The sequence below is a fragment of the Polyodon spathula genome, chromosome 16, assembly GCF_017654505.1.
Source record: "Polyodon spathula isolate WHYD16114869_AA chromosome 16, ASM1765450v1, whole genome shotgun sequence".
In the NCBI taxonomy this organism is placed as follows: Eukaryota; Metazoa; Chordata; class Actinopteri; order Acipenseriformes; family Polyodontidae; genus Polyodon; species Polyodon spathula.
In genome coordinates, this window is record NC_054549.1 from 29,992,187 (window position 1) to 30,003,633 (window position 11,447).

Genomic DNA, 11,447 nt, shown 5'->3' on the forward strand with positions numbered 1-11,447 from the left:
TCAAACCTCTAAAACAAAGCCAGTATCCCAACATGCTTTCATCCGGTACAAGTTTACGCGAGAAAAAAAAAATACAATCCAGACTCCCATCGGAAGTGTAAAATTACTGGTAATCAATCGCAATGAAATGGCTCAATATAACAGAAGAAAAAATGTCACGGGCTGACCGACCAACGATTAAAGCACATGGCGATGTCTTCATAAAGTATGTATGCCACACTGCATTGACAAGGACCGTATCCAGTTGTAAACATATCAACCAGTTTACACACACACACACACACACACATATATATATATATATATATATATATATATATATATATATATATATATATATATATATATATATATAATGTAACGTGTTAATCAGCTTTGTAATGTAAATTCCATGCCTGTAAATGACACTATGTGCTGTTTACATGCTAGTAGTGTTACTTTCCTAGAATGATCTATTTTATTAAGTAACTGGTCTAGTAATGGTTGTATCGCCCTGGTTTGCTACAGTACACATTCAGTAGACAATAAATATGCAAGGCGTACACCGCTGGAAAAGATAGAATACTCTATTGCACTTTCAAGCACATCAGCAGATAAAACACATCAAATACAGAAAATTACTTCTGGATGACATCAGTGTTTTTACATCATCAGAATCTCCACAACCGCCACATATAAAAAGCGGCAGCTGTTAGGTTTAATTTAAATAGGGCAGTCACTCTAAAAACTAGAATACTTAAATAACGCGTAAAAAGAAATAAAAACAAAACTGTATCTAGAACAAAGTTACAAGTTGTCTGTTTTTTTTTGTTTTTGTTTTTTTTTAAACGATACAAAGCACACATCACAGGCAGCCAAAAGTAATTCTTACCAGATTAGTTGAACAACGTTGCCACGCTGGATTGTAAGTAATCCTTTATTTCTGATTTTACTTTTATATTTCTGTAACCTGGGGATTCCTGTTTTTTTTTTTTTTTTTTTTTTTTTTTTTTTTTTTTTTTTTTTTTAACTATACAAAGTTTAAAACACAAGGAGCAACGAGTAACCGCTAACCGTTCCTGAAAAGAAGATGCTGTGTTCCAATGAAAGGGGCTTCGAGAGTCTAAAACTGAGGGTCGTGATCCGCCCCTTTAACCAGGTGTCCAATCACTACTCCCGCTTGGAGAATGCCACCCAGGCAGCCAAGAGAACTGGCGGTCCAGGGATTGTGGTATGCAAAGCATATGGTATTACCACAAGTGTTTTTAAAGGCAAATGTTGCTATTTACAGTTCTTTAGTGTTGAACTCTGTGAAATGTACATTAATACACACACATACAATGATGCAACAGAAATTTGCATAAACGATATTCCAGTAGTTATTCTGACACGTCACCGGTCCTTTTATCATGTATTTGACAACCTCTTGTAAAATGGTTGCTATGAATCTGCCCTCACTGTTGTGTATAGTGTTTATTAGAGCACCACATATCCTGCTGTGATAAAACGCATTCACTTTTTTGTCCAAAATTATGCTTTTGTGGTACTTTCACTGAGGACTTTGCTGCTTTGTCCCTGTCCTTTATTCGGGTCCACGTCTGTGGCCGGAATGTCCCGCACTGTCCCCATCTATTTATTTGCATTTTTTCATTATTATTATTATTATTATTATTATTATTATTAATAATTATTAATAATAATAATAATAATAATAATTATCATTTAGCAGACAAAAGCGACTTGCATAGATAGTGGTATAATAGGCCCTCGATAATAATCCAGTCCAGGTTTTTACTCCAAGCCGGTTCTAGTGCCATTAATTGAAGCTGCTAAGAGACAATTAATTCATTTAGGACCTGGCTGGAATAAAGACCAGGACTGGATTTTATCTTGAGGGCCAGAGTTGAGATCTACTCCAGTCCAGTGTTTATACATCAAACAACTGCTGCTGCAGAGTCAATTGAAGCTGCTAAGACTCAATTAATCAAACCTTGTTGGTGGCTCAGTTTGTTTACATCCCCTAAAACAAGTCTCAGCTGTTGCCAAATAACCATACTCACAACTTTCTGGTATGGTGAAGACAAAGACTTTGCAGTCAGACTGCAGCCAACAGAACTCAGAGCCTTAGAACCAGAATGTTTGCAAATTTCATTAAAAAAAAGATAAAGAAAAGGCATGTGAACTATGGTAGTAAATGGCTGCAATTATCTACCAAATGATCTTCAATGCAGTGAACTCAACAGTGGTGAGCCCTTAGTAGAGCACCAAAGATAATATATTGCAATACCACGGAACTATATCCTGCAGTATGTATGTACATCAGAACCACCAGTTTGCAGCTCCTTCACATCAACAAAGATAGCTGCCTGCTGTCAATGGTACAAGCGTCAGACTGTTCTGCCAAACACAGCAGAGCAATAAGACGCTTCCATGCAGTGCTATTGCTTCTCATTGCCTTCACAGAGGGCCATTCCCTGATTGTGCTGCCCCTACAAATACAATGCGCTAACATGGAGGGCTAACATCGTGTCCACCCTCCCCACGTGACTGCTTGTCCGAGCAGCTAGTGGTTTTGTTCCAGATGATTAACCACGTTGACTGTGTCTTGTTGGGAATAATTTGATGATGCTGTAGTCTAACCCGGTTAGGATCAAATGGCTCAACGTTCCTCTTCTAACTTGTCTTCTACAGTGGTTCCTTTGTTTTAGTAGCTTTTACAGTACACATTTCTTAAGGTTGAAAATTAGATTTTTAGCCCTTTTGATGTACAGGTACCAAAAAATAAAAAAATAAATAAATTGCCCGATGGATAGATGTGATCAAACTGGACAGTCATCAAAGTCTTTCCTATGAAGCATGTGCATTTTTTCAACATAATGTACTCAGGGCAAAATCGGTAACCTGTGTCCTCTACACTTTGTATGCATTAGGTGTGTTTCACAAAAGAGATAACACTGAGTCATTACTATGCCTGTTTTACACCATGCACAAATATATGGTTAGATACAAGCAAGGGGAGTTTTTATTGTGGGGTTTGAATGCACTGATATTTATGTATTCTAGTTTTTAGAGTGTGTACTCTGACCTGTGTGTGTGTGTGTGTGTGTGTGTGTGTGTGTGTGTGATATATATACTATATAATATAATATATATATATATATAATCTATCCGTTACCCAGAAATGATATGTTTGTTTTTTTGTAATCATTGAAAATTTGTAATGAAATATTTCAGAAAAACAAAAAATAAAAGAAAAACCCACCCTACCCTACGAAGCTACAGACCTAAATAAGGTTGTTAATAAATCAACAGAACTATAAGGTCACCATGTAGGCTCCCTGTGTGAGGGGCACTTCATTGCCGTACAAACTGATAAATAACATTACAGCAGTCCTCTTAGTCCCACAGCACTATTACAAGATCAATTAGTCTCCTTACAGGCCCTGAGACAACCAGAACTTTCTACAAGACAGCAAGTTCTAGTATTTGATGTTTGAGCGACTACTTTGAAATTGGCTTCACAATCCACAAGTTTGTTGCCCTTTAAAAGATAGACAGAGCAGGCAGGGCTGTAATTGGAACTTGTCACATGAACCCTAGAAAACTATCGCTAGCGTGTTCCTGGTAAAGGAGGGATCAGCACGGTCACAGCTAGTGCAGCTTGTATGTCTATAGCTGTAACACACACAATGTAGAGTATATAGTAATACGTTCACTAATATTTTTTGACAACTCTTTGAAAATTAAAACTTTTGTACTGCATTTTGAAAGCTTGATCTGCTGCACACAACCATTGCATGGATAATAAGATTTTTTTTTCTTCACAACTACACTGGGGTCGACTCGTGAAAAAAGTTCTTAAAGATGTGAGTGTTATTTGATTGCTCTGGTCAATTTTTATTCCCTAACCTCAATTTCATTGCACATGTATAGTCTGCAACATGGGATAATCACTCTCCATCACCTCAGAGCTGAAGATCCTGTGGGCCAATACACTGAAAAACATTGATTGATAATAAGCATGTGATTAAGAATGTATTACTGAGTTTTTAAAGTTAGAGAGTAATTACAGGTGGCATCTGGAAGCTGGGAGCTTCTGTCACAACACGTCATGGCATCACCTATGTTAAGATCAGATATTGGGAGATGATATGCTTAGAACACTGAACAACTACAGCAAAACTCATTTTCATTACTAAAATATTTTCTATAGTGTAGATATAAGCACTAAGTCAATCACAATGGAATTCGAAAAGGCTTTCAACAGCCTCTTCTTTGTTTACTCTTTGAGGGTGTAATTAATTAGTAGCCAAGTACTGGGATGTACAGTTTGGTGAAAGTACTAGCTTGTAGTTTCGTCACAAGTCAATATTGTGACAGGGGGCCACTGTACTTTAAGCAAAGCAAGTAGATATGTCAAGCTAGACATGTAAAGACTAACTAAACTATCACTTCAATACAGAACGTGTAACCTAAAGCAACAGCATTCATACCTCCTAATCTAAAACCCATTCGGATATGTAAACAAGGAAAAGTTCTATATGAAGTGAATTGTTGTTGGTTTGACAGAAAGTTATAGCCTGCAGAAGGTAGAGAGGCAAATATGAAATATATCACACTATGAAATCAATGTTTGTTGGAAAATTATTGTTCCAATTATTCCCTCTTAACTTGAATGGCACCACTGTCAAACCAATCACCGCTTTACACTAACCAAACCGAATCAGCAACTCTGCAAAACAGAGATCCGAACCTATAGCCTTTTAATGTATGCCTAACTCCTGCATAATGATTTAGTACCCAATATCAGGTTTTAAAAACCAATTTGCAACCTACTTATTATTTTTTTCCAACTTTGCCTGTAGTTGCATAAATGGTTACATGGTAATTATATTGTCAATAAACAACCCCATGTGTAATTACAGTGTTGTTACAGATTTATTAAGCATAACCTAGGAGCTCTACAATAGGAAAACCTCTCTATTTTAGAAAGCCTCTCTACTTTTTTATTTCCTGTTTTATAATTACTATTTTACAATTTTCAGTCTACAATAAAAAGGTGTTTTTTTTGTTTTGCAAGGATGGATTTCAGCTTCTCCAGTTGCCCATTAGACAGGAACCTTTACTTCTGTGAGAGAGAAAATTGAACAGTGCTGTTTGTCCTGGCCTCTGACTGACTGGGCTGAGGGTCACGAAAAGCTATCCCTCAATCCTTTGATCCTCAAGGCCTGGACAGTTGCCAGATAGATAGGAGCCGTTTTAAAGTGCATTGGCACTAAGGTATAGAGTAACAGCCATTGTTGACTCACATTGCTGCAGGAGAGGGATTGTTGAGCCATCTCGCTTTGGAAGCTACACTGTTTAAGACAGTTTAAAGCAGAAAAGGCTTATGTATTTATTGCATAGTGTTTCTAGCTGTATGCTGCTAATATTCCACATTGAGAGGTTTCAGCCATGTCAATTTTGGAATGGTCTGACCCATGTATGAGATGCAAAGATATTATTAAGTAGCTGAAAGATGTTGAGATGTTAAGCGGGATCTTAAGATGGTTTTAGTAAAAAAAAAAAAAAAAGAAAGAAAAACCTCTTACTCGTTAAGACCAGTATTATTATTTATTCTTTATCAGTCAAAATGCTTATTCTAATTGTCCCGGTACAAGTCAAAATCATTTTTACATTCTGAAAAATGTAGGACTTTTATTTTAGAATAGCTTGTGAAATGACATATGTTTTTATTAATTTAAAGATGCTGTTTCTATAATTCTATAATGTTTTATCAATGATATGTTTTGGCCTCATGTCCTCACTGAGATACACTGCCACCCTGTTCACACTGTACTTTCTCTCAGTTTTACAGCTTATGCAGGAAAGCGCATGAAGCTTTAGGCCAGTATTGCATAGGGAAGCATTGCATTCCACACATAATAAGCCATGAGAAGTGAAGACATGATTAAACAATAACTAATAGGCTCCTTGTGGGTGGAGATGACCAGCTGCTAATGACCTTCTTATTCTGTAAGAGGGATTCTTGACCTTACTGGAGAAACCAACTACACTTGGATAATGATGCTATTGAATTAGCAATGGCCTGAGTCTGTCTTAAAACAAAGTCACTGCACTCCTAGTAGAAAGAGAAACGGTTGGATTATATTACCCCAAACTGAAATGCTATATAATAAGCACTTTCTAATGTTAACAGACTTTGCTGGGAGACAAAGAGAGGGATTATCTTGTTACATTAGAAATCCCATGTTGGAAAGGGTGTGGCTGGCGCCTGTACGGAGTACAATCTTGTCTTCTCTCAAAACATTTACTTTGTATGAATCCAACATAATTGTCTGGTTTCTAATAGCCCTCTTCAGACCACCCATCTGGAATAACTGAATCTTCATTGTGGAGAGAAAATAAACTGACAACAAACCTGTACTTTTCTGGAAGGTGTGCTCCATACAGTAAGATGAACATCTTAAGGGTTTTACCTATACTGACACTACCCCAGATTGTTTTGTATGCATAGGCTTCAATGCAAAATGTTCATAAGTGCTATTTATCAAAATGTTGCACAACGTTTATTTACTATTTTTATTAATTGGTAACAGAGTGAAATAATGTAAATGGTTACTATGGTTAGTAACTATGGTAAATGGTTAAATGGCTTGTTTATACTCGCTGGGTACAGCATGAAAACTAAAACTAAACTAGCCATGATAATTCCATCAGCATACTTGTATTATGATAACTATCACTCTAAATTATTCTGTATTAGGAAGATAGACAAGTGTTTTGCTTTCACCATAGGTTTTATCTGTCTTCTTGTAGTTATGTAAAAATAACCACATAATGGCCACATCTGATGATGGTGATGATAGTGACTCATGCTTTCATATATTTTTACTTTCAAATTAAAAAATATATTGTAACGACCCAGACAATTGCTTTGTTGCAGGACTTGTTGTCTGTTTAGTTTGTCTCATTTGTCTTTTATGTTACATGTATTGTAAAGGGAACTGGTCACACCGTTACTTAGCGTAGGAAGGGGGAGTGAATGAGAGGGGGAAATATGTGTTGCTGTTTTCGGGGGTTGCAGAGCATGGATGTGACTGGTTGATGAGCCGGACAGTGGCAGAAAATGACAGGAGGTTATATAAGGGGGTGCATGAACCTGGGGTCAAGGTTGCCCCAATTGTTTCTCCTAACTTGGCTTGTGTTTTTCATGCACAATAATAGCGGATCGACAGTTGTGCCTATTTGCTTTGTGTTGGGCAAGGTTGCCCCAATGGTTTCTTGAAACTTGGCTTGTGTTTATGATATCTCCACTTTAAATGGCTGGGCACTTTTGATAACTTGCCGTTTTTTCACATTTCCAATGAGTTTTTGTTTCAGATAAATGACATACAGTTTTCCTATGTTTTTAAATATAAATTATCTTAGAATTATCTCTGAAAGGCATTCTAGTGTGGCACAACACTTAAAAAACAAATATTTTTTACATTTTGTTTATATAAAGTTTTACACAAAAGAAATGTACTTAGCATTTTGTTGTTATGCCATGTACTTCAACAGATAGAAGAGGTTGTGTTTGTTTTCTTGGTTACCAGTCAGGATGATCACATGACTAATCCCAACAGTTTTATTGGATAGAAGAGGAGTAATTTATACATAACAAAGAGGCGGCACAATCTAGCAAATGTGTTTTAGTACTAAAATAAACTGTTTTTCTTTGTCATTGGTGCATGACGTGGTGCAATAGAGGGTTAATTGGAAATGAACCTCAAAGCTAAAAATAAAAGCTTGCACACTGTAATAGGTTCTTGCTTAATGTTTAAACTTAGTCAGTTATGAGAAGCACTTTTCTAACAGCCATAATCGTTTAGTGTCCAATCAGAGGCAAGGACAGTAGGGGTCCAGTGCCATACCTCCTGAACTCATAAATTAAAAGAGGAGGTTGGGATTAGCCAGAGGTACACAATTATTGGACATTCTAGATCATTCTAGATCACTGGATATAATTATTTTACAAAAACAAAAGGATAAAACTTTCCTTAGACACAATGTAGCATTCATAACATAAAGGCTACACAGCACTGCATAATTAGCGCATAATTTTTCATAATCACTTTGAAAACCAACATAACATGCATAACACAACCATATAATTATTGTGTTTTAGTAACTCTTCTTGCAAACTAAAAGTACTGGAAGTCAGAGTTTCATCAACACTTTAATGTTATTCCTGGGATCTATTGTATTATTTGTTTTCAATAGATCATGTAGGATTAGGCTGTATTTATACGATTATATGTAGCTTTTAGTGTCTGTTTTAAATAAGGTGTTACCCATGAAAGTTCTGTACTTCCAATATAACAGTTGGTATTATTTTCTTTGAGGAAAAAAAAAAAAAAAAAAAAAAAGTTGACTGTGGCGAACTGGAAATAAATTTAGTAGAAAAGATGATTTTTTTGGAAAGCTGGTCAAAAAGTTTATTGACCCTATATGTCACACTAGATCAAAATAATGTTTTAACTTTTGTTGCAGTGCAATCCATTAGAAAAAAAAAACAGTACAGAAAGGGTTAGTGACTATTGGCTTCACCAGCAGCCTTGTAGGATTTCCTTATGAAGGCTTAGGACAGCTGACATATCCCTAAGAATCCTAACTTTGAGAAGAGGGTCCTTTATACAGGCTTTTCTTGTTTTGGCTGCAAAAGCCCCATGTGAAAGCCCCCTGGAGATACAGGACTACAGAAGGGAGGAGGAGCTCAAGAACAATCTTGGACAAAAAGTTTCAGACCAAGAGACTGAATCTGAATTTGAATTTGAACTGATTTTGCCCACTGGGCATCTGAGGAACTCATTCAAGCATGTCTGAGCTAACCTTTGCCTTTAACCATGGCCGTGACCCTATGATCCACCAATTTCCACTCTTCTGCTGTTCCACCTAGCAGACTCAGCCAGATCTGAGCTATAGGGACACATTCTGGGGGCAAAAGGATTTCTTCATTTTATCTTGCTGTATGTAACTCTGCTATGCCCACTTTCAATCAGGGAAATATTTTCTGCTTTTAAATCAGGTCAGCTGGTTACTTGATGTGATTGTCTGAAGGCCAGGGCTAGCTAATATTAGAATATTCTAGTTGTTTAGCAATACAATACTAAAAAAAGATTGAGTCGTTCCTAATAAAATGTCTTCATTTTGAAAAGGCTATAAAAGCAGTCAAATATTATATTCTTAAGCAGCTGCCCTCCTTTCTTTGCTGGAAGGAGGGCTTAATTATACCAAGTAGTCAATCAGTGTTAAAACTGATCTAAACATTTTTAAACTAGATTAAACGTGTGCTGAAATGCTTGTTCACTGGACAATGGTGTAACCTCCGAATTTACGATTTAATGTTTCAAATTAAACTTTATCTCTGAAACGGACGCTCAGTGATATGGATCAGTGAAAGAGGTATTTGAACAGCTGTGGCAGTCTGGACTTCATTTAAAAATCTTTATTGGAAGACATGGTTCTCAAACCAACAACAATCAACGTTTTCACCTGATGACTAATGACCAAATCTGAAGCCTAAACAGGGGTACCTGCTTTTAAGAGGAGGGAGCCAGTGCAAAAAGTCTGCCTGGTTCCCACAATATTTAATCTTTGGTCCTAATTGTTTTGAGTAGTGTATATTTATTGTGCTATGGTTTTGGGTGGAATGAAACGGAAAACAAGTCACTTTTTTTTTTAATTATTAATTTTGGTTGCCAGCCACAAGGCACTGCCCCAAACTATAGCTGTGTGTTTATTTGCTTGAACACCGATCACTGATCCAATGCTTTTTCTCAGCTCTTTTCTAACTGCAACACCGTTCCCAAACTTGCTTATAAAGACCAGCTATAAAGATTGGTTCTATGGAGAAACTATATTTGCAGAGGTCCTCCAGTTTGGATAATCAATGGAATAGTTTAGAACGGTGACTTCTACAGTGCTTTCTTACTGTCCATAACCAGCTACTCTCTTTTAACAGCTATAATGAGTAAAGCCTGCACAGTAGACAGACAGGTGTCCTATTTTATGACCTCTAATTCTCATGGCAGCCACATGGCATGGGCTCACGTGCAGCAGACACCAGTGTTCTGGATTTAGGATATGTAATCAGCAGGTGGCTGCTGAGTCTCTGATTGGCTACTTTGATTCTCTGGCTGACACCACCTGTGCCCACATGCATGCAATATTCCATAACCAAAATATCACATCAGCAAGTATTTTGCTGTGAAATGTATATATGTATTAAAAGACACATTGAAGAATATAGTGAATCCTCCCTCTATCTATTACACCAAGGACATACAGTAATGTACAATAGTAAGCAGATGCCAACTAAAATGATTTTAGTTTTAAAATTGTGATGTGGGATCCTTCAGCTTTAATTCAAGAGCATTGCGTATCGTGTTAGTCACCTCGCAATGGATGCCTCTGCCCTGAAGATCCCTGGCCTGAACCGTTTATTGACTTTTGTGTTGGTCAAACATCCAAGTTAATAGAAATGAATGATGCCGTTATTTGATGGACCGTGCTCAAACATTAAAAAATAAACAAGCTTTTGAGACTTAAACAGATCTCCATTTATCTTCCTTTTCTCACCTGAAAGAGTAATTTGATATCCAAAGCTCGTACAGTTTTGTAGTTTGTGCCATAAAAACATATTTCTGCTTGTAACTCCCCCTTAAAATGTTGAGGCCTACATTTGAACATCAAAGTACATGTACCCTGCATTAAGCTTGTATGCTTGAAAATAAACAGCAGAGACCGACACACTGTCCATAAACAGAAATAAATTCTACTGAAGACTTTACTAACTGGCCTCAAAATACAGCACAATTGTTAAAGAGCTTAATTACAGCACATGACCAAGATACACGTTGTCCAAATTAATGAGGTAAAACAAAATAACTCTTAGCTTTTACAGGTGAGATGATTAGAGGTTTGTGAATTCCATAACCATTCATGATAAATCAGAAATAAAAACCTATCTTGCTGTTCAAACTTAAGCAATGTTGATTTTGGTACAGAATTCCTCATTTAGTATTAACTATTATATCACATATGCTACTGCAGTCCTTGCCATGTGCCATGCGACTATACTGCCCTCCAGTGTCTGCAATGACAAATGAGTTATGCTTTCTGAAATCTAAAATAACACCCTCTTTAAAATGTGTTCTCTATGGCATTCAAGTCATATACAATAAAAATGCCAGCCCTGGAGCCAGATTTTATCCAATTGTGCAAGTTCCATGTTTATGAGACGAGGGACAATCGCCCCGAATCCAGTGATTGCAGACACCACTGTTTGCCTGTGAATCATACTTCAAATCTGTACTGAACACCCAATTGTAGCAAATTATGTGGTGTTTTGTGACGTGGACTAATGTTTGCAAGGGGCTGAGACAACCAGTCATGTCATTAATGTGAGAAACAGCGCTGTACTC

At 36.8% G+C, this 11,447-nt stretch overlaps 1 protein-coding gene across 1 annotated transcript in view; it reads right to left on the reverse strand.

The window, feature by feature from the left end:
• LOC121328479 (sodium-coupled neutral amino acid transporter 3-like) overlaps nt 1–1,076 on the reverse strand; it is a 29,815-nt gene extending 28,739 nt beyond the window's left edge. The window contains exon 1 of the mRNA XM_041273164.1: nt 872–1,076. The gene's annotated coding sequence lies outside the window, so the exon portion shown is untranslated. The remainder of the gene's footprint in view (nt 1–871) is intronic.
• Between the last annotated feature and the right edge of the window lie 10,371 nt (nt 1,077–11,447).